This window comes from Vicugna pacos, chromosome 31 (assembly GCF_048564905.1).
Source record: "Vicugna pacos chromosome 31, VicPac4, whole genome shotgun sequence".
NCBI classification, from domain to species: Eukaryota; Metazoa; Chordata; class Mammalia; order Artiodactyla; family Camelidae; genus Vicugna; species Vicugna pacos.
Genome location: NC_133017.1, coordinates 5,250,197 through 5,274,377, shown reverse-complemented (window position 1 = coordinate 5,274,377; position 24,181 = coordinate 5,250,197). Strand labels below are relative to the sequence as shown.

The following is a 24,181-nucleotide window of genomic DNA, read 5'->3' as shown; positions in this document are numbered from 1 at the left end:
CGATGTTGCAACTGTTTGCACAGGAAGTCTGAAATGTTCACAGCGAGATGATAGAATAAAACTAAGACATAAGCAGAATAATAGTTCCAGGTAGTCAGACATAATGGACATTGTGCTACCCTGAAGCACTAAGCAAAGGAATCAAAAAAAAAAAAAAAAACGTTGTTTAAGACTTCCTTTACAAACAGGAAAGTTAAGACTGTAAGAAGGTGTAACAGCGCCACCTATGGCTTAAAAGGCCTTCCTGGTTGCCTGGAAAGGTGCAACACAAAAATTGCCTGTGGATCAGAAACAAGAATCAGATAACTAAAAGCTTATGTAGCACATACTGCTCTCCTAGTCCTCATGTCTTGCACTGTAGCAAAAACCAACAGACCTGTACTAGGCCTATATTCATAAAAGTCATGTCTGTATTTTTCCAACAGGAGGTAATCTAAGTATCTTGCAGAATACTTCTCAAAGAGCCAGGAAATCATAGAAGTGTATTGAAATACAAAAACATTTATTTACATATTAAAACAGCATGAGCTTTTTTCTATTAAAAAAGCTGACATGTCAAATCAATGTTTTGATATTTTAAAACCTATTAAGAGTGCAGAAAAATAAATCAAAATTTTCTTTAATCACAAAAGAGAGAAGCTTATTCCCTGAAAATGATCAATGTGGATTTTTCTAAACTTAATGCTTCTGGTCAGAGTCCTACGAATTTAAATGTCTGAGTGTATAGTTACACGGCAGCATGAACACTGAGTTGTAACAATACACATTCTGTGTAAATAATCTTCAAGGTCGTCTGCTTAAGTCAATTTAACTAGTCCCTGTCTCAATAGAATGATACAGATTTCATTAAAACTTCATACTGCACGCACACACACACACAAAACCCTGAATCCTTGTTACTTTAAGCCATATTCATATATATCCATATTGAATATGCATCAGAAACAAGCCACCCTCTTTAGTATTCACAGTTGATCCTTCTAAACTATCTGTCATTGTGACAGCACATTTTTACTAAGCAGCTCTTGGATGCTTTGTATACAAGGCGTCTACCTCTCACAGTCAGACATGGTAAACGGCATCACTCAAATTTCACAAATGAGGAAATATACTTAAGCCATGGAAACAACGTACATATTTATCATCAGGAAAGAAAAGAGTAAAGATTTTACTTTCAATATGCACTGACAAACTTTTCCTCCATACTAAGACTACATACATAAAACAAATTCAGTCATTGTAAATTATTCTGTCAATAAGCACCACTAGAGAAAAACAAGCAACATCATTAGCAATGATTGGACTTTCAAAGCCCACTCCTATTTTGCACTATAATCATTTTTAATGTTTTGTTTTTAGTGCTTACATAGCACTAATATAAAGAAAACATAAACTATTTAAGTCATTACCTGAGAATGCAACATTTGTGAAAATGTACAATTTTAATTTATGCCACTCTGTCTCACATTCTCACTGGTGTCTCTCCTTTGAAGGCCTCATCAGGCTGAGATCGCCAAAATCGGTCATTTATGGACTCACAGGAGTTCGGGAAACCACTCAACGGGAGGCTGATCAGAGGAGAAATTGAGAATGCATCCTGTGCAGCCTGGGTTCCAGCACCGAGCTAGGCACCGCCAGCTGCGTTTGATTTGGGACAAGCTGCCCACCTCTCAATCCCTCAGCTGCAAAAAGGAGACATTGATACCTACCGTCAAACACCTGCTTTGAAGTAAAACATGAGAAAAACAGTTTAGCCTTTGGTAGGTGTCCACTCACAGCAAGCTTGGTCATTATGATGATGAGGATTACTTTTAATAAGTTAAGCTAGACCAAAAATTAGAAATCACCATAAAGGAGAAACATTTTAACTCAATAAGCATTTCCTTTTGAATGGATTGATAAAAGTTCTAATGATTTTTTTAATAAACCAAATTTTGTCCATTAATTTTAGATTTACCGGTTTATGGACAAGTCTCCAAAAAAAGAATTAGAGGCCTCTAACCTCTGAATACTAAGAAAGTAAAGTTTAAAAAAATTATGGGGGAGAGTATACCTCAGTTGAGAGAGTATGTGCTCAGCACGCATGAGGCCCTCAGTTCAGTCCCCAGTAACTCCATTTAAAAACTTTTATTTAAAAAAAAGGAGAATTAAAGGAAAAAGATGGAAGACTACAGAATTTTTTTAGAGAATCCACTCAGATTTAAGATGGGGAAAAAATATCCATTTCTCACAGGAAATCTTGAGAACTATGTAAACCGGATCTGAGTTGTCTAGTCTTTAACATTATTCATGAATTCATATTACCAAGTCTTAAAACTACCTGATAACCCACAGTGGTGATAGTGATCATAAAACCTGCCAATGCGGATCGAACTCCGGCTAGGACTGCTCTGTTCTGACATCTCTGCCCCTGAGGCCTCACCAGGCTGAGAGCACTAAATTTTGTCATTCATGAGCATCTCGTGTAAGTCTTCCATTTGTGCTTCTCAGTCTCCTCTCACCAGCCCCTCTGAGGGAAGCACTGTTATCATCTTCCCCACACGCAGATAAGGTCACTGAGGTACAGAAACTAAACCTGCTCCAGGTCACATCGGCATTAAAGGACGTCTGTATTTCTGCTGTTTTGCGATTGACAAAGGAATCTGAGATATCAATACAAGATAGACTGTTAAATAATCAAGTCTGTCAGCTCTTCACCTCAAAGAGCAGATACTATAAATTCCTGATGTAGGATGAGGCTGCCGCCACAAAATGACTCAGCTAGAAATTAATATCCAAGATGAAGCAGCGGATACACATAAATATTCATGACTGTCAACTCCTCTCACGGGTCTTGGCCCTTCACTGCCTGAATGGGGGTGAAATCCCCACCCGTGTCTGGGAGGGTAGCACGGCTCTTCCAAGTCTCACCCAGGCTTCACAGGCTGTTTCCCCCTACAGACTGTCCTAAATGATTAAAAAGCTCACATGATTTTTACACCAGCCAAAACTGAAAGACATTTCTGCATATGGAGCACTTTCTCAGGCTTAAACCATTTTTGCCTACACTCAGCAAGGGGGAAAAAAGAAACATGACTCTGCAAAGTCTCTTAGCCTTACCACTCACAGGAGTTGAATGGTCTCAGCACAAGATGACCCTTCACATTACAGGATGAGAACAAAATAAAGCCGCCCCAACAACCAGCACTCCCAGAGACAGCGCTCAGCAGTCTTCTGCACACTCACGGTTGTGCAGCCCTCACCACCATCTATTTCCAGAACACTTCATCACCCCAATAGAACACCCCTGTCACTAGCAGTCACTCCACAACCCCCCTCCACCCAGCCCCTTGCAACCATCATCTGCTCTCTGCCACTGCATGAGCCAATTCTGGGCATTTCTAAGATCACTGAAATCAACAATATGTGGCCGTTTGTGTCTGGTTCCTTTCAGTTAACGTGCTGTTATCAAGGCTTTCCCATGTTGAAGTGGTATCAGCATGCCTCTTTTTTTTTGAAAATGTTAAACTTTATTAGAAGGTGGTAAATACTATCAAAAATAGTTAGAGTGGGGTATAAGGGGTGGGGTTTCAAAGGGAAAAGGCCGGGTTGAGCAGTCAGGGTGGACTACCCAGAGCAGATGGCTTTTTTCATATTCCCCTTTATTTATTTTTTCTTTTTTATTCACTCTTATGTCTGAATAATATTCCACTAAATGGAGATACTACATTTTGTTCTTTCATTCAGCAGCTATATATGGACGAGGTCCAGAAGAATGAGTGTAAGTGGTGGCTAGCAGGGATGGCATTTAAGCAAAGGGCAAGATGTGCTTTCAAAAAAAAAGTGTACAATCAGAGGCACAAGGAAATTCAGCGCGTTTCTGAGAAAGTGCATGGTTGCTTCAGTAGGACTGCCATGCAGGGCTGTGGGGGATAGTGACAGGAGACACAGTGAGGGAGTCACCTGAGAATATTCCCCACTGCAAGCAGCTCAGCCAATTCTCCTCCCTCATCCTGTATTTTAGAGACATTTTTGCTAGCTTTTCTCTTATTTCAAGTAACAGTACTTTAGTTACACATCTGATCATCTGCGTCAGACCACATTAGCTCCAAGCCACAGAAAATCATTCACTGACCGGAGCAGCTCCAAGACATAACATTGATGGACCAGGGAGTCCTGCAGCATCCCATCCTGCAGGCACAAACCACACATGTTCCCTGGTGATGTCCGGAAAGTAAAATGCATGGAAATATCTCACTGCTGCTGCACGACATCTGCCCACAAATTGCCCCCAAATCATGCTGGCACAGCACTACTCAACCCTCGCACTACCCCAAAAAAAAAAAAAAAGAGAGAGAAAAGAAAAGAAAAGAGAAGAAAAGAAAAGAAAAGAAAATATAAGAAAAGAAAAGAATAAAGCTAAGAAAGCAAATTTAGGCTCTTCCATTGAAAACCAGCAACCATCACTGCCAGTATCTGAGCTGGAATGATCCTGACTTCAAAAACCACTGTGCAGTTACTATTCAAATGTGACAGACATATATGTATTTCACTTAGATGATATTACAATAGGATTTTTCTTTTCAAAATTTCCAGTTGCAACAATAGCACAAGAAAGTTTATGTTTCATTTTTTAAAAAAAATCAATTATTTTCCACTTTGTTAATTTTGAATCTATTATTATTTTATAAAGGGAGCTATGCTGCACACTATAAACCAAATATCTGGCTTCTGCAAACAAGACCTATATGACTTCACTATTTCAGAGCAAGCTTTAATGATGCTTTCAAATTGGGGGCGCTCACTAACAGCTCTTTAAATACTGTCAAAGATGTGCTATTATGTAATGCAAAGGGTCTACCTACACATCAACTCAGAAACCAAAGAAACTACACGAAAGCCTTAGTTTATCATTTTAAAATATTCCTATTATTTTGAATATTAAATTTCTTAAAAGATAAGATATTTTTTGAGAAAGACATCAGTTGTATTAAAATTCCTCTCGCCAAGAAAGCAATCTTTATCAAGAATTACTACCCCTATGAAAATCCAAAAGACAGGACGTTTCTAGCTAAGTTAACTTACAGATCTCAACACAAGCCTAAATCCTATCTGCTCTCACTTGAACGAGCCCAGCAAAGTCCTGGGCTACTCTGGAACTTAGCTCTTCTGTTCCATATGTTGGCAGAGCTAAGATCATCACACAAGGCAGGGAAGGAGAGAAGAGGTAAGTCCACCTGGCGGCCTCCATCTGTTTACTTCCAGCCACAAGGTGTCGCTAGAGCGACCCCGCTAACAAGCCCTCCACACAAGGAAACCCGGCATCCACTCTGCCCCTGCGGTCCCCAAGCAGTCCCGACGCCCCTCTCCCACTGGTGGCCTCCGAGCCTGTGAATGGTCTTCTAATGACCCTCCCAGTTGGTGACACCCTCCCCCTCTTCCCCGCTACACACACACACACACACACACACACACACACACACAGCCAAGGCAGCCTTCCCAAAGCACAAATTTGATTACATCTCCCCCACTTCAAACCCATCAAAGGCTCCCTGGTAGAGTTCTAGCCCCACCCCCGACCCTGCTTGTCCATCCTCACCTCAGTACCAGGTCCCCAGTGACCTCAGGGGCCCCGTGACCTGCTGCTACTTCCCACTAGCCTCCAGGCTCATTTTAACTGTTTGTCAAGGAAGTCTTCCTTCCCTCCAACCTCCGCACTTTGGATTAGGTGCCCTGCTGTGTTAATAAAACATTTTAATCTAAGTCAACTTCTGACACTGCTAAGCTCTCAAGAAGCAAGTACATTTTGCTTACTACTGTGGGTCCACCCCCTCTCCCCTAGACACTCAGAATTGCGTGTGTTGTGAATAAAAGAATGAAGGGGTGGGACTCAAAAGGACAGGCAGAGCTGCTCTCCTAAGGGTCACTTCCTGATGACACCCTTCACTGCCTCTTCTGTGTCAGTTCTAGTAAAAACCAAGCTCCTCCAAAGCCCTCCACCCCTAGGCCCTCTCCAGTGTCCTTCAAAGCAGGGTCACCCACCACCCTGGACCACACAGGGCAGTCTCCCCGAGTCCCCACCCCACAAGCCTCCAGGCCTCTACCCGGGCTGCTCCTGCCACCTGAGTCACCCTCTTGATTCCTTCCCCTGGCTGACTCTTACTCTGTCCCCAGAACTGAATGTAGAGCCAATTTCTTCCAGGAAGTCCTCCCTGATGATGTCCTTTAGCTCTTGGCTGGGCTCCATCTACAGCAGCACTGCTTGGCGACCAACTGGTATTTGTCCACCTGCTCCTATGAGACCATGACCTCTTGGAGGCCACGTGGGAAAAAGGAGTGAGGTGACAAGAGGGGTGGGAAGAGCAAACAGGAAAGTCGCAGCTCAAGTCCCAAATTCAAGGATTCTGTCTCAGATAAAAAGAATAAACTGTTTCATACGTGTGTCATTTGGCTATGATTTTTGTGGCTCATGGAAAACAAGAGCTTGGTGTTCAAGCCTGAAATCCAAGTTACATGCAAAGAAATGTATATATTCATATCCAAAGGAAACCAGAGCTGCTCAACAACACTTTGCAGTTAAAATCCAAAGGAACTTTGATAAAGGCAATCTCCCTCTCTCTCTTTATTTTTATTTATTTATTTTTTTTGGTATCATATAGTTTTAGAAGTATTTGTATAACTAAGTGATGGCTACAGCCTATGATTCTGCACTGGAGTGTTTGGGGCTAAGGAAGCCCAGATTACATGCACTGTGTAAATGCAATCACACCAACACAATGACAGGCGCCCTAGTGGCTGAGCTGAAGTTCCAAAGCAGAGAACCTTATGTTGGAAGACAGCTCTCAGTAGAAAGTAAGAAATGCAATGTTCTGTACTCAATTTCATTAGCTTTATGAGCCATTAACAGATAGTATGTCTTGTCTAATGAAACCCCAAAATATATTGTCATCTTCGATTTTCTCCATCTGACTGTTTTATGCTAAATTTGGATATCAAACCCTCACTCCATACGGAAAGCTCAGGACTTAGCTGCAGCACAGTTACATCCCGTGGAAGAAAGCCGATCAAGGGAGAACAGGAGAGTTTCCCTTCAGAAGCTGCTAAGTGTGGTTTTGCACCTGTATGTCATTTACAACCACGCCATCGTCAAAGGAGTAAGACCTTACATCTGTGGGGCAAAAAGCACTGCGGTGGTTCCGAACCATGAAAGAACACTGAGCTTTGTGCAACAGTCCTGAGGCACTTAAAGCGTACTTTCTCTGAAAGGCTCCGAAACTGACTCACTTCACCATTTCAGGTACAACCGGAATTAGTAGAGAGAACATGCCCTTGAAGTCTGACAAGGCCCTGCTGGAATCCTGCTACAGCATTTACTAGCTGCTAAATGAACCAATTCCTTAAACCTCTGAGGAGGCTTCCCAATCTTCAAAACGGGGCTGCCACCGCCCACTTGGGAGGCATGGATGTGAATGCAACACGCAAGTAGGGCGGCCGACTGGTACGTGACACGGGACCTGGCTAGTTTCCCTCCGCTGCCCTTCTCCCCCTTTAAACTTGCACTGTTCCCCCTGGTAAGGGTGTAGCCCCAGGAACAGACTGCCCGATTCTCCTGTATATCCCCGGATACATACCTTACCCTTAGGAGGTCAGAAAAACAACTGCCTCCTCCCCAGTCACTATCAATATTCTTAAGAGTCTGGGTTTTTTTAACTCTATGTTTCAGGGAGACTATTCAAGAATTGTTCAACCACCGTTCTCCAGGTTGGCTCCTCTCCCAACGCCCATCCCTTCTTACCTCAAATCTTCTGTCTGATTGCCTTTTGTTCGTGGGAAAGAGAGTCCGCTAGGGTGCGGACTCCCTAGGCCTCCCTCCCTTCATCACAGGAGAGTGTGACTACATTCTCCCAACTCCCCACTCCGACTCCAGCTTCTGAGGAGTTTCCCCTTCTGGAACCTGCAGCCTCTGGATCGTCCCAAGACGCGCACACGTGGCCAAAACCCTCTCTTCAGATTTCTTCCTGTGTGGCCCTGCCCACCCCCCAGAACCTTAAGGATAAATGCCATTGCTCTGAAAATCACAAACGCCGCTGACTGACACACCAAAGCTGCATGGTCCGGGCTTTCCTCCAAACCAGGCACAGCCCTGCCCCCCCTCAGACACAGTCTGCACCTCTTGAGATGAGCTGATCCACTTGCACGGCTGTGAACACCAGCTAAGAATGACGAATCCCAATGTGTATCTCTAGTCCGGCTCCTTCACCTGAGCCCCAGGCTCATAGACACGAGTGCCTCTTGGAAGTCCTAACTTGGATGACAAATGGCATCTTAAAAGTGCCATATGTCAAAAAAAAGGCCTTATGTCCACCATTTACTCTAGACTTCGATTCCTGGCAGGTACCTCCCAGGCTCCCCATTTTAGTAACAGACCCAGCACCCACCTAGGTGTTTGAGGTCACATTCAATTTCCACTGTTCCCTCCACCTGGCCCTGCCCTGGAATCAGTCTTGTTATTTCTGTCGCTAAGCCAGTCTCAAGTCTGGTTCTGCAGGGAGCACGATGGAAACCCACAAGCTCACAGCAAGGTGCACTGAGTCACAGTCCTCCGAATGGAGTTCCCTGGAGGGGGAGGCATCTCCTGCTGCCAGTCACCTCAGAAGGCACTGGATTCTCACAAAGAAGGACCAGAAGAAGGGACTCAAGGATCTCCCGTGATCTGAGGTTTGAAGGGCCCGAGGTCTGTGGGAGCTCCTAGTTAGCTGACACTCCTGTCAGTGAGCAGATGAGGATGGTAGGAACCCAGGCAAGTCTGTTCTCGCTCCGACCCCTTTTCTCTCGGGAGCCACGGGAAAGGCCAGTTTCCAGGGCACAGACCGGCCATCACAGATCCCAGCCTGCATTTGCCAACCCAGACAGCCTAGACTCCTACTTGCGACTCTTACTTCTGTTCTGTTCCCCCCCAGAATGTGATGGACTCTTTCAGAAAGTCTGGACTGTCTCAAGCGAGACCAAGTCAGTGAAGGATGAAGTGTCCACATTTGGACCAGAGCATGAAAGGAGAAACAAGGCCTCATGTCCAGCATGACGGTGGTGGCCAAGCCCTTTCCCTGGGTGAGATGAACCAGGGTCGGGGTGAGAATGCAAGGTCCCTTCACGGCTGACAGGGGTGTTGGAGACTCACTACCGCAAAATAACCACACGGCCGTCAGTGGTGGACATCAGCTGCAACAGACACAGAGTCAGCTATTTACTGCCAAAAAGGGGTAAAAGTAAAGGCCGGTGCAGGGAGGCCTGCACGGCTGCTGAGGCAAACCACAGACCTGGCTCTGAATGCCCACTGGCTGAAGCAGAGAGGAAGCTACGGTCCCCTTTAGCGGTCCCTGTGTCCACCAGATCCAAGTGAACCAGTTACTTAGGACAAGGCAATGTTTTCCTGATACTTAGAAAACCAGCCTCATAAAGGGAACAAAAGAGTGGCATGGTTTTAGGCCCGCTCCTGCCCCTCTATGAATGCAAAGTAAAGTAAATGGCACTGGGAAGGTGAATGCAAAAAAAAAACCAAAAAACAAAAAACCGGTGACTGCTTCCTCCAACAGCGTCCCCTGCAGCTGCTCACCCCCGAGCCGGCCACTTCCTCACCAGTGACCGCCAGCCAGGAAGCGCCGTCACGCACGTCACACAGCGACAGCCAGGAACCATGTGCCGAGCACGTTTGTGTAAAAGCCAGAATCAAGCAAGGTGCTGCAGAATTTGACTTTCCAAGTTTAAATACTCCATGAAAATATCCCTCAGCAGCCGCCTAAATCAATTCGCATCTCACTTCTTCAAAACAAATAAACAAAATTAGTAAGAGAGCATTTGTTACCAAATATAAGGACGAACTAACAGGTTCCTCAAAGCAAGGACTTTAACAGATATCAAACTCCAGTGGGTGATGTGCTAACATAGCAAAAATTCCAAAAATTAGAAAATAAGATGACTAGGATAATATACGAATCATGGCAACTGTTAAGTTTTTGCTTTTTATAGCGATGGAGACGGCACAGAGGGCGATCTGGCTATTCCAATGCAGGGTGTGCACAGCCCACATTTTCAGACCCAACAACATGCTCACGGGGTGGTATAAGGGAAAAAGGAAAATAGAAAAAGGAAGAGAGGAACAGCCAAAATTAGAAACACACGAGAACAAAAATGACTTTGACAGCATTTACAAGAAATTACGTCAGTGTGATGAGGACAGGGACGCAGGGACGGTGAGACCCACCCTCACCTCCTGATCCAGGGAAGGCAGGGGCCTGAGGGGAGCGATGCTGCCGGGGGACCCCAACGTGGTCAGCGCCCCAAACCAAAACTTCACCTAGATGCGTGTAGACAGCTTTTGAGCTACAAAATGTGGTCGCATTTCAAGCTGGACAACTTTACTCACTCCCACCAAGAGGAACAGGGGAGAATTAGGTTCTGCTCCTGAACCAAAGCATTGTTTAAAAAATTAATGACTGTGTAATAGTAAAAGCAACAATGGAGTAAAAGTCACTGGAGGAGAACGTGCTTGACCCGAGCTCACTGGCCACGTTATCTCACTGACGTTCAGATGCTGGCTGAGCCCTTATGGTACCAGAACAGACAGACCCACCAGGAGGGAGGTTTAATGCGCTGCTGTATTTTGATGCCGGCAGCCATGCCTGGTACACGAGGTTCTGGGTAAACAATGGTGACAGTATCAACCACTATGGGCTAAGCACACATCCAGCTACTCCGCCAAATCCCAAGGGCAGACTTCAAAAGGCAAAAACAAGCTGGCATTCTCTGTTGGCTCTGCAGAATCAGAGCCAAGCAGTTGCTGAGCAAAAATGTCACCAGTGCCTCCTATGACAAAATAGGAGGCACTGGCGTGGGGCTGGGGCAGGGCTCCAGGCTTCCACTGATCACCCACCAGTCTGTCCAGGGGGTGAAGGAGGTCCCTGCTTTCATTGCACCGATGCACCTACCTTGAATGACGCCTTAGGACTCAACAGGAGGTGACAGGTGAGGTGAACGGAGCCAGCCTTGGTGTAGCACGGTTCTGGCAGCTATGCCCTCAGCAGTGCCCAGTTTCCTAAACCTGACACCTCATCTCCAAGGAGCAGAAGTGTAGTGTGGGCATGTAGATCACAGGGCCCTGTGAGGACAAGTACAGATCATGGCCACGACATGCCTCTCCCCTTCCTTAAGCCATAGAGGAATGTCCGGGGAGGAAGTGAAAATTATTCCAGAGCCCACCAGGCACCACACGCAGGTGGGACACGGATCCCCTGTGTCTGTCATTCACAGGACTGGTGTGGATTTTCTTTTTATCAATTCTCTGGCATCTTCTCCTCCATCTTACCAACAACAAGAAAGTAGAATCTGACCTTAGAATCACAGAGAATCACAGAGCCCCTCCTGCACAGCGGGCCCGGCAGCACGTGCCATGTCCTCCGACCGTCACCTGTGGGACCGCCATGAGCGCTCTCCAGACTCAAGGCCCGAGGCCGTAGGCCGGGGGGACACAGCTCACCTCACTCTCCCCAGTAAAGGGGGACCACCTCTCGGCAAAGACGTCTCACCCTCTTCTGCCCGAGGGACAGCTTGAAAGATACACAGGGAAACATAGTAGAGGGTGAGGGGTTAGGCAGCCCAGAAGTGATCGTCTGCACTTCCAAGGCAGAGTGGGGCCTTTGACCTAATCACAGGGACAAAGTGAGGACGAATTTTTCCCTGCTGTGTCCCATACACCGTGACACGCCTTTCCCTGCGTAAGGAGCTAATTCGGAAGCCCCTGGCAGTGTTTCTGATGTCCTAACTTGGCATGGTGGCTGTCAGGCAGGGGAGAGGGCCTGAGCCGTGCTGGTGCTGGGCCTGGGAGGCAGGAGACATCGGCTCCACCCTGAGCTCAACCAGCACCTCGTTCTGCGTCTCGGGATTCAGAGTCTCATTTATAAGCAAAGGGATGAAACTGTCCCAGGACAGGCTGTCCAACAGGAATGAAATGAGAGTCATGTAAATAACGTTTCCCAGTTGCCACGTTTAAAATGTAACAAAAAAAACACCAAGTAACTGATTTTAAGAACAGACCTTACTTATTCTACTGTATGTAAAATACTATCATTTTGACGTGTAATCAATATAGAAAGTAACAAGATAGTTTATATTCTTTTTACTAGACAAGTTTCAGCGTCTGATGTGCATTTGACTTACAGCACATCTCAGCTCAGACCGGCCTCCTCCCCAGCACTACTAACATCAGTAGCTGTGGCTACTCTATTGGACAGCAACTCCAGGGGTCCCCCCAAGTGTCCTGGCTGAAAAGGGGGAGTAAGTGTCCACACTAACCCTAAAAGGATCTCTCTGAAACAAAGGCGGATTTAGTTTTAAACGTCTGAAAACCAGCGGGCTACACCTCCTTCCCGCCTTGGCTACAAGAAAGCCCTCCTCCTTGATGATCCCATTCTGGATGTAGGGAAGCAATCTGTCACACAGCCAGGGTGGCCCGGCCTTCAGGTTGACTTACCTGCTGTCTGTGTCCAGTCCCACGAAGTCCTCCTTCTCAAATAGGATGTAGAGGAGGGGGGTCTTCTCCCCAGAATTTTCGGGGTCCCCATCCAGCCACTTGGACTTGGGCAAGATGAAGAGTGACTCAGTGAAGTCGTCGATCCTCTTCTCCACCACCCGCAGTCCTCGTAGATTGAAGGCCACGTCGGTGTGCGGCTGCTCGGCCACCTCCCCATACAGCACAAAGACAAAGAGCTGAGAGTCGTAGAGCGTGGTGCCATACAGCTCCTCTGTGCGTGGAGCTTCTAGAAGGTCTTGGCCAAGAGGCAGTCAGTAATGGTGACAAGGCCCACGACAATGCGGAGGGTCTGGAAGTCACTCCATCCATTCTCGGGCACATAGAGATACCTATAGTAGATACAGAGTGCCCACTGGGAGCCGCACGGTCTGATCTGGCTCACCAAGGAGATACCATTATAGATGCAAAAGAAATTCTCTAAGATGATCCCCACGGGTTGGACCACAATCGGGAGAGTCTGGTGGTCCTCAGCGCACTGCACGTAGTCAGGGGCGTTCATGTTGCAGGCCCTGCCGAGAAGGGAGGGTAAATCGATGTACATACTGTGCTGTGGGCTGCGGGCCTCACTGGGATGCGGCGACCTGGTGTGCACCAGCCAGAAGGCAAGGGAAGTCCAAGCAAATCGGGGATAATTTTGTCCTCAGCATCTGCACATGGCTACTGAAGCTCAGATCACATTACCCAGCTTTTGGTCTAGGCTTCCATCCCCTGCAGAAAAGGATCATTTCTTGTTTTCTGTTTCCAAGCACCTAGGCAGGCCCTGATGCAAAGTCGGTGCTCAAAACTGCTGAATAAATGAATGAATAAAGGAACTGCTTCCCCACCCCTCAGCAGGATATAATGCAAAGAACCATAGTAGGATCAAAATATCTGGATTTCAACGCCAATTTATTTGAACTCCTAAGGTGCAGAATAATGGGTAAGAAAACTTGCTTTGGGGAGGAGGGTACAGTTCAGTGGTAGAGCACGTGCTTAGCATGTTCAAGGACCTAGGCTCAATCCTCAGTACCTCATTTTAGAAAAATGAAACAAATAAATAAACTTAATTAACCCCCTCAAAAAATATTTTCTCCATTCAAAATTCAAAAAAAACCACCTTGCAATTGACACAACATTGTAAACTTGACTATACTTCAATTAAAAAAAAACTTCTTGCCTTACAAGAATATATCTGGATTATGGAAGTTTGCAAATGTAAAATGCCTAGGGTACCACCTGCATAAGAAGAAGGAACTGTACAAATGTACTATCCCTCATTTATGAGCTATTTTTCCTTTGGGGAGATTATAACCTCTCAGAGATATTTTTCTCATATTAAAAAAAAAAGAAAAAGAAAACATTACCTGATTCTCCATACTGCTGAAGAATCAGATAACCCTATGAAAGCATCTGACCCACAGAGTTTATTCAATAAATGTTTGTTGAATGAATGAATAAACAAGCAAAGTGAATGCTGCTCCCTGCCACAGACCATCATAATGGTACTGCTTGGAAATGCCAAGCCCACGTTCCACCCAAATCTTCACTAACCACGTGGGTGACCTGGGCAGACCTGTGTGCTTCTCTCAACACCAGTTTATTCATAAATAGAAATGAGGGCAATAACACAAACCTAAAAGGGTTAGTGAGTCACGAATGAATAGTACACCAAATTTGCAAGATGGAACTATTAAAGAAAATTGGGCAAAGAGTCCATAGGCCCTCTCCATATTATCTCTTACAACTACATGGGAATCTACATTACATCTAAAAATAAAAAGTCTATTATTTTAAAGAGGCTATTGAGTTTAAATCAGCTCACCGTCTCAAATAAGGAACACAGAGTACAAATAAGAGAATGCGCAGCCCATGAGATGCACTCAGTAAATATTCCCACTGAACCCACTGGTCCCTCCAAATTCAGAGCATGAGGATGTGTCCTCGTGGCCAGAGGCCACTGCACCTGAAGCTAAAAAAGCTAATGGTCCCCACTTTCAAAAGCCCCTGCCACCAACCTAGGTCTAATTTTGTATTTGTAATTTTTTTTCTTTTTATAAAATAGAAATCCCCAATTGCATAGCCTTCAGGTCACCAAAACCTGACCACAGAGATCATGATGGCAACCCTCCTTGGTGAAACAATAAAATGAAAAGCCATTTCCACAAGACCTCTGTGTAAATCTACTAGGGAACTTCATCCTGGACTGAGAGGAAGAGGACTGGGGAGGAGGGGGCAATCTGAGGCACACAGACCCATGGGCCACCTGTCCCACGATGGACATTACACTCAACCCTCACCCTCCAGGAACTTCAAAATACACACAGACAGAGTGATGTGGACAATATACATGTATTTTTAAAGAAATTCCGACTCTCTAGCAGGTCTTGTATCTACCGAGACACAAATGGCTTATGTGTATAATGTTTCACAAAAGCCTTAAAACATTACCACCCCAACTTGACACATTAAGAAACTAGGGATAGAGGTTTATCACATTGTGCAAGATTAGAGAGATGCCACATCAGACACTGTATTTAAACCCAAGCCTTTGCTCCTGTGCTCACACAAGAAAGTGTGACATACTGCCCCTTTCCTGCCCTCTCCCTGCAATAAATCTCTGAAGAGTCTTTTCTGTGCCACGTGGAATCACAATCACGTCAATTTACCACAAAGAGCTATGTGACTCCTTGGAGGACGTGTCAAAATCTAAAGGGTTGTGATGGGAGGAGAGATTTGAATTTTCTGTTTCTCAAAGGAAACATGGCTTTAAAAGAAACTGAAAAGCACTTATCTAGTCTAAGCCTTCATTGTGCAGAGAAGGAAATGGAGGCTCAGAAGAGATGAGGAAAGGGACTTATTAACAAATATTGCCTCAGTGCAGCACCAAGCCAGCCCTGGGCCCTTCTGGGGGAGTACCTGGAAGGCCCAGGAAAATGATTGTTAGAAAAAGGAAAGAGAAGAAGCATACAAGGCCCTGTCTCTACACCACCATACCATGAAGTTCCACCAAATTATCCAGTATCGGGTGCAGCCAAAATTTAGGTGGGCTAAAGAGGTTATAGAAACCTGGAAGTCTCAACCATAGTGGAAATTCCAACATTTACTGTTTTTTTCCAAGTTCAAGCATCAGTTCAGTGGGCGCTCCATACGAGGGACTACACGAGGCCTGGAGTTCTCCCAAATACAGATCTCTATTATCACGTGTGCAAACCACACACAGGCCCACCAGAAGAAAAACGCCCACACATAAGATGGAACTACTGAAACAGAAAAGAGCCAACCAGCATATATTGCTAGCAAAAACGGTGCTGCTAGAAATAGACTCATGGACATAGAAAGCAAACTGTTGTTAGCAGGCAGGAAAGGGAGGATTAACAGATACACATTAATAAATATAAAATAAATGACAAGGACCTACTATATAGCACAGGGTACTATTTTCAATTTCTTGTAATGAGTTGTACTAAAAACAATCTGAAAAACATTTATATACATATGCATAAGCTTATAACTGAATCTCTGCTGTACATCTGAAGCTAACATGGTAAATTTACAACACTTCAATAAAAAATAATTTTATATAATAAGTAAAAATAAAAGCAACGCCATAAAAAAAAAGTAAAAGAACACGGTAATCCCCTTAGCTGTAGGTGGTGGAGAACTCTGCAAGCACCAAGTCCACTCGAATACTCCAGCACTGGCGGTCACTCATTCTAACCATCAGAGAATCACTTGGCTTCTACGAGGTTACTTTTCTCTTCAGTGAAAGGCTACAGTTGCATCTAATGATGTATTGAATCTCATCATTCACAAACCCAAGAATTAATGAGGATTTCCCATAGGCCTGGCTCTGGACAGATGAAAAGATAGGGTCCCAGATATATTCATGTGTAGAAGAAGTTTATGCCATAAAGACATTAATTCTTCCTGCTTTGATAGACAGATTCATTGCAATTCTGATTAGAATTCCTCCCAGATATTTCATGGAATGTAACAAGTTAATTTATGGTCAGGAACAGCCAAGAAACTTCTTTAGAACCACCACTGGGAAGGGGTGGATAGGTCATGCATTTCAACTGGTCTTTCTGATGTGATGAAAACGTTCTGGAATAATAATGGTTGCACAAATGTGAATATGCTAAAAGCTGCTGAATTGTAACATTCAAGTGGGTGGACTTCATGGTGTGTGAACAATATCACAATAAAGCTGTTATATGAAAAAATCCTTCTTGCCAATTATTTTTCCCTCTATACTACTAGTCTGTCCCACAATTTAAGTAAAACAAACAAACAAAAAAAACAAAACAAACCAGATTTTGCCAGGAGCTCTTTAGGAGTGCAATGTCCCTGGGTCTCCAACGCCTCAGGTTGTGCTGTTCCTGTTAACACACAATAGCTGGGCTGGACTACTTAGGGACTATAAGTATCTTTTTAAGATCGACGGTCTCACGTTTCACCCTGGGAGAGTGAATGATGGAGGATGAGACAGCCTCATGCCTTCAGCTCATTTTTAACTGAACCAAGCCCTGCTTTCACCACTGTAATCCCTCTCAGTATAAAAACATGTGACATCAACAAGCACCGCCATCATAACACCTGAAAGTGTTCAAGGTACTTACCTGGGGCAGAAATCCTGATCAAGGAGACAGAAGCTCCCTCAGCACTGCCGCTCCCTTTTCCCGACTCCACCAGGAGAAGCTGGGAGTTACAGCCGCGGGCTCTCAGCCTGGGGAGCAGCGCCCACGCCGCTAATCTGGACCTCAGGGATCGGGAAAGGGAGAGGAAGGCAGCCCCGGGGTCGCGGGGCACGGAGAGCGGGGTGGGGGACGCGGGCTGCAGCCCCGCTCGGAGGCCAGCCCCAGACCCAGCCCAAGCCGCCCGCCCCGTCCGGGTGTGCAGACCCCGCCCGCCCGGGACACAGCCCGCCCAGTGGTGGGGACGGGTCGGCGGCCTAGGAGAGGAAGCCCGGGAGGGGAGGACTCGCGGGCGGGAGAGGGGAAGCGGACGCCAGCCGCGGACTGAGGGGAGCCCGGCTGGGCCAAGAGGTGCAGGGGCACACCTGGCCCTGGACAGCTGTGGCCGGGGCGCCGGGGCAGGTGGCGCGGGCAGAGGGGTCTGGCCCGAGCAATCCAGCTGAACACATGCTGACTGGCGCCCTGGGGGGCTGTGACACGCCGACCGCCCTCCCGCAGCCGCCTCACCCCTTTCCCGATATCCCCTCACCTTGCACTTCCACAGCCAGAGGCCCCGGCCCCAGGCAGTAGCAAAAGGCCTACAGGGCGACAGAGCTGAGAAGCCATTGGGGCCGATCCCCGGCTCGGAGCTGGAGCTTCCAACCCGCGGTCCAGCTGGCAGCAACTGCGCATGCGCAGGAGGGCCAGCGATCCGCTCTGTGTCCTGAGAGAGAAGGGGAACCGAGGGAGGGAGAATAGGGGAGGAGGAGGGGAGGCGGGGAAAAGTGGAGGGAGACACATGGACAGGAGGAGCAGAGGGAAGGCAGTTATCTGGAATTGGGAGGGGAGTAACAGAGATGGGGAGAAAGCGTTTTACCTCTTATGGCACCCCGAAGGAGGCAGCAGTCCTGCCTATACACCCTTCTCTTACCCGTCATTGCCCACAGCTCATATTTTACGTCCCTGGCCCAGCCCTCCAGCTAAGGTCTCTGCAGAAACCCTACGGGTATCATACCCGTTGCCCCCACAAGGAGCTAGGTTTACTGTTGCTCAGGGAACCAAGCACCCGCAGGTGTTGTTTCTCAGAACTACCTTGGGAAGAGTACATATTCCCCTTTTACACGCTGGGAAACAGGCAGGCACGATCTCTGCCTTAGCGCCACTGTCCCAAATGTTGGGCTGGCAGGGAGCGGGAGGTAAAATGTCAGAGCCCCAGAAGGAGCAGACTGCCTGAGTGTTGGTGTAGAGTCCCCATCCCTCCTGGGTAAACCACACCCCAACCTCGGGGAATAATCAAGGGCTCACCGTAGGCCCCTGTGTGTGGGAGAGCTGCCCTCAGTCCCAGTGTCCAACTTGCTAGGTAGGTAGAAGTGTTATTGAGTCCAAATTCATTCTCTTCAGTGCAGGACAGGCCAGTAAGTTGGGAGACCAAGTGTTGGGGCATGGAATAGCAAGTTTCTGTAGACCTAGATGGCAAACTAATGTCCTGGAAAACCATCTCCCCAAGTCAGAATTCAGGCTGCTTTCCTATGTGCTTGGTTTTTGCAAACTTCTTGGTGTAGGAATTCCTTCTTGTTAGAATCCTTTGTTCTTGCAGCTATCTCCCTGGGTCAGATCCCTGTAAACCTCCAACAAAACAAACGTTATTTTCTATTCTGCAACGTGTTATCTTTATATGATTGGAAAAGTGTTAAATACCCTTAAAGGTCAGAGCCTTCAGAATAGGCTCTCCTGTATATTTTAGGCTCTAGGCAACATTGTTTTACAAGCAAGAAGAAGCCTAGGAGACAGAGCACAGGGTTAAAGTCAAAGGAACAGATCTAATATGGAGTCAGATTTCTTCTTTTCTATTTCTGTGGCAGAAGCCACTTGAGGATTTAAATCCCTTAAAGTTAAAAATAAGTAAAACTTTAAAGGAATTTACATACATTGGTGGGAACTTGCATAGCATATCTGGAAAAGCACACAAAGGATTGTAAACATTGGCATCTCCAGGGAGGCGTGTAAGAACAGAGGATGAGGGAAAACTTCTTTCACTTGAGTATTTTTTGCTCTGTTTGAATTTTTTTAACCATATGCATATATTTCTTTTTCAGTTAAAATAAATGTGTAATGGAGCAAAGGAGTAACTAGTTCAGCAAATACAGCAGCCATAGACTCACTGAGTCATCATTTTCGATTTAAGCCAGGAAGCATCGATTGTCTCTCTCCTATGTGCCCAGTGCTGTTTTAAAACTTTTTATATATTTTTTTTATAAAATAATAACATGCTATCCCTCACCCCTGCTCAGGGCTGGTGGGAAACCAACTGAGTTTTTATTGAGTTGTTTTCCAAGGAGTAGAGATGAGTTATAAACAGAACACAACTTCAGGGCAAAACAGGCGGACTGGTTTTCCAGCAGGCCAGATAGCGATGATGGGTTTTCAATAGAGGCGCACAGAGGCTGAGAGAGAAAGCCTCCAGGACCCTACAGAAAGCTGCCCACAGTGCCTTCTCCATGGCACTACTGAAATAGGAAAGAACAAATCTGACTCCATATTAGATCTGTTCCTTTGACTTTAAACCTGTGCCCTGTTTCCTAGGCTTAGTCTTGCTGTTTCTGCACCTTTTGTGAAACAATGTTGCCTAGATCCTGAAATATACAGGAGACCCTATTCTCAAGGCTCTGACTTTGAAGGATATTATCACTTTTCCATTCGTATAAAGATAACAAGATACAGAATAGAAAATAACATTTGCTTGTTGGAGGTTTACACGGATCTGACCCAGGTGAAGAGCTGCAAGAACAAAGGATTCTAACAACAAAGAATTCATACACCAAGTTTGCAACAACCAAGCATTCCCGCTTCCCCTTTTTAATATAAGAAGAGCCTGAATTCTGACTTGGGATGATGGTTCTCCAGGACATTGGTCTACCATCTTCTCCGCTGGCTTTACAAATTAAAGCCGCTATTTCTTGCCCCAAATCCTTGTCTCCTGATGTGTTGGCCTATAATGCACGAGTAGAACAAGCGTGGACTCGGAAACACAAACATACATTGAAAGTACGCATTTGGTATATTAAATGACCTGCTTCCACTCGTATTCCTGAGGTTTTCTTCTCTTGACCACTCCTACTATATTTATGAAAAACCTGTCATGTGGACACATTTCCTTCTCTAGCCACTACCCTTCCATGTAAAAACTGATGCCAAGAAGGCAATGGAAGTTGCTAGAAGGTATTACCTGGCCAAAAAAGAGCAGAAGTGGGTTCTGGCTGATGTTCAGGAGCAGGCCGGGGCACCTGACAAGATGTCATAAGTACGGATAGACAGCTGGGCACCAAAGGAGAAGCTTCTAAACTTCCATGAGGGACTTGGATAGGAAGGAACAGTCCCAGACTATAGCTCTGATCCCACCACGAGCTTCCTGGGCAAGGCTGGGCAAGTCATTTAAATTCTCTAGACCCGTGCTGTCCAACACGGGAGCCACCAGCCACATGCAGGATTATGATGTTATTCTGTAGCCAGACAGAATTATAAATAAACACTTTATTGCAAAGGGTCAGCAGGTATAATATTTAAAAACATTATTGGTTATCTTGCCTTAACAAGTTATTTTTGTATGTCTAGCTTTCTGTGGGTTGTAATGCCTGCGACTAATGTTTCCCTTACAGTGAGGTATTTTGAAATTATAAGTTACTGGACACAGTACACTCATATCACAGTTGAAAAAAACTGATTAAATAAGCAAGGTGATCTGACTTAGTAGTTATGAGCAGGGGCTCTGGGGCCAGCCTGCATAAGTATTAATTCTCACTCTCCCTCCAGGGAGTTCTGTGTGAATCTTGGACAAATTATTGTTGCTGTTGTTGTTGTTGTTGTCATTGTCATTGTTATTATTTGTGCCTCTTTTTCCTTACCTTTTAAATAGCGAGGAAAATGTAGACTCTATCCCCTACAGTGTTGGCAGGATTAAATGAGTAAAAGTCTGTGCTGCCCACTTCCCTGGGTTTCAGCATTCTCCAGGCAATCAGTGCAAAACACAGTGGCATTCTCCACTGTCTTCGTCAGTCTGGGATTCTGTAACAAATTACCGTGTGTTGGGTGGCTTAAACAACCAGCATATTCCTTATGGTTTGGAGGCTGAGGCTTTCAAGGTCAATGTATTTGGGAGAGGATTGCCAGCTCGAAGATGGCTGTCTTCCCACTATCTTCATGGCCCAGAGAGGAGAGAGAAGCAAGCACTTTGGGGCCCTGTATAAGAACACTAATACCATTCATGAGGGCTCTACTCTTATGACCTCATTTTATCCTACTAATCACCTCCCAAAGGCCCCGCATCCCTATATCATCACCCTGGGAGATGAGGTTTCGACATATGGATTTTGAGGGGATGCATTCAGTCCACACATCGGCTAACTCTCCCAAACATGCAGTCATCAAACCTGTAGCTAATTTCAAAATAATGTTTATATCTCTCTGCCCATTTCCATTCCTACATCTACTAACACTGAAGCCCTGCTACATTTTATTTCTTATTTTCCTTGTGAGGTTTAATTGATTCCTCTAACTCCAAGGATTCACTCACTCCAGTCTGCTTGACAGCCCTGCCAGGTAGGTCTTCCTTAAAACACCTTCCCACTTCACCTGGTTGTTTTTAGGTGTAAATGTCAGAATTCTCTCCACACCCCATCCTAGACCTTTAATCCCTTACACTACCACTCACTATGTTATTTTCCTATTACCACTGTAACAAATTCCCATAAGCTTAATAGCTTAAACCAGCACAGAATTATTAGCTTATGGCTGTGGATGTCAGAGATCCAACACAGTTCTCATTGGGATAAATTCAAGATACCAGCAGGGTTCCTTCCTCCTAGAGGGTCTAGAAGAGAATGTTTCCTTTTTTTTTTCCAGTTTACAGAGGTCACCCACCTTCCTTAGCTTGTGCCCCTCAACTTCCTCCATTTTCATGGTCAGCAGCCTTTCTGAACATTGCTCCATCGCTACACCTCCCTCTGATTTTAAACTCAGCTGGGAAATATCCTCCATTTTAAGGACCCCTGTGATTACATTCAGCGCACCTGGACAATCCAGACTACTCACCCTATTGTCTCATCTCAGGATCCCCTTGTCCCATCCCACTCAGGCAGTATGTATGTGGCTGTGACATTCACCTTGTGTAACATTTCCTCATGAGCAATTTATGGTTCAAGGCACTTATAAGTGACTTTTTGTTTTTCTTCCTTATCCTTTCTACATTCAGTTTGTCTGGTGAGATTATATGAATCCTTTTTATTTGTGCCCCTGCACTAATCTATAATAATGTATCATGGGTTTAAAGGCTAACTAATAGACAATTTAGGAGACAGAAATCCTCTAAGATTTTTAATCCTAAAATATCTGTCATCCCTTTTGCCATGTACAGTAACATGTCACAGGTGGCTACCCTGTGGCCGGGGAGGGACATGATTCTGCCATCACACTCCCCTCATTCTCACCAATGTGCTGATCAACTAACCAAGGATCTATGCTCTCCAATTCACTCACTTCCTCCTCCTTTCCATTGACTATCCTGTTCCCACCGCTTCCTTCATTCACCACATCAGGATTTCATGACCACATTCTCCCCTAAATGAAATGGGTATCTTGCATCTAATGTCTGACAGCTGTTCTTATTGTATATGCACACACTGACCTACACATAATCCCGTCCATCTCTTTATTTTCCTAGAATCTTCCAGAAGAATCAGTTCCATGATGATGATGATGATACTGACAATGATGACAGGGGCCTCTCAAGGATTCTGATAAAGAGGGAATCGATAAAGGGAGGGAATCATTGCAAAATTGCCCCAGAAACAGGCTTAAAGGTAAATAACTCTTATAGTGTTTAATGAAATTGACTAATATTTAACTATTTTTAAGACTTTATATCACTGAATTTAAAATTTTAACGGGAATTTTCATTCACCACTAACCAAGATTCAACTCTGGGACCAAAATCTAAGGATTACTGTCTTCTAAAAAATTGTCCACTAGCCTTTTAAACACGTGATCCTTTTAAAAAGTTTAGTGCTGGGCTGAAAATAAGCAGGATTCATATAATCTCACGAGACACAGTGAATGTGGAAAGACTAAGAAATAAAAACAAAAAGCCATTCATAACGTCTTGAACTTTATGTTGCTCACAGGAGAAAATGTTTGCCAATGTGTGTGTCACATCAACATGACGACTGAGTGGGATGGGGAAGCTGATCTTCCTCATCAGTCATTTATGCTGATTTGTTAGATGCCAAAACAGTTTCCTCATTGAAATTGCTTCTAACAAGTATGGAAGAATTTAGGTTCTACCAAAAGCAGGCTAAATATTTTCCCCTGCTTTCAGGTCTCTGGACTGAATGTCCCCACAAGAAGGACATGGTTATGTTTCATAGGGAAGTCTTCCTGAGAAGCAACAGGCTTTTCTAGGGCAGACCTGCAGGGCCCCCCATGGAGGGCTGGAGGAGGTCTAGAGGGGACACTGGAAAAACAGCAGGAGTGAATTCAGATACTGCTGCTCAGGTCGCCAAAGACAGCATTGCTATCTCTAAGGATATGACATTCTCCCAAATTTTCCATGAGTGAAGGAGCCTGTGAACACTAAGCAGGTTGTTAAGACACAGCAGCACATAATTTGCGTGACAACACAATTAGAGTATGATTTGATATTTGGAAAATAACTAGCCCATTGTTCTTTGAAACTGCAGCAGTAGCAATAGAAATAAAAAAGACTGAGCCGTCTTGGAGACAACAATCAATAAACAATTCTAAATCTGCAGAATTCCTTGACAATATTCAAGCAATGAGCTAGATGTGTGCTGCAGATACCTCTTACTGCAGGGCTCACTCCTGCAAAGCATAGAACTAGTTTCTCAGCACACAGAGGGAACCAAGTCAAGATTCCTAATCTTTTGAGATTTACTAAATGGCTGGAAAGATC

At 45.2% G+C, this 24,181-nt stretch overlaps 1 protein-coding gene across 1 annotated transcript in view; it reads right to left on the bottom strand.

The window, feature by feature from the left end:
- Positions 1 to 17,416, bottom strand: part of LOC140690712 (uncharacterized) — a 65,683-nt gene extending 48,267 nt beyond the window's left edge. The window contains exon 1 of the mRNA XM_072952633.1: positions 17,164 to 17,416. The gene's annotated coding sequence lies outside the window, so the exon portion shown is untranslated. The remainder of the gene's footprint in view (positions 1 to 17,163) is intronic.
- Positions 17,417 to 24,181: the final 6,765 nt, after the last annotated feature.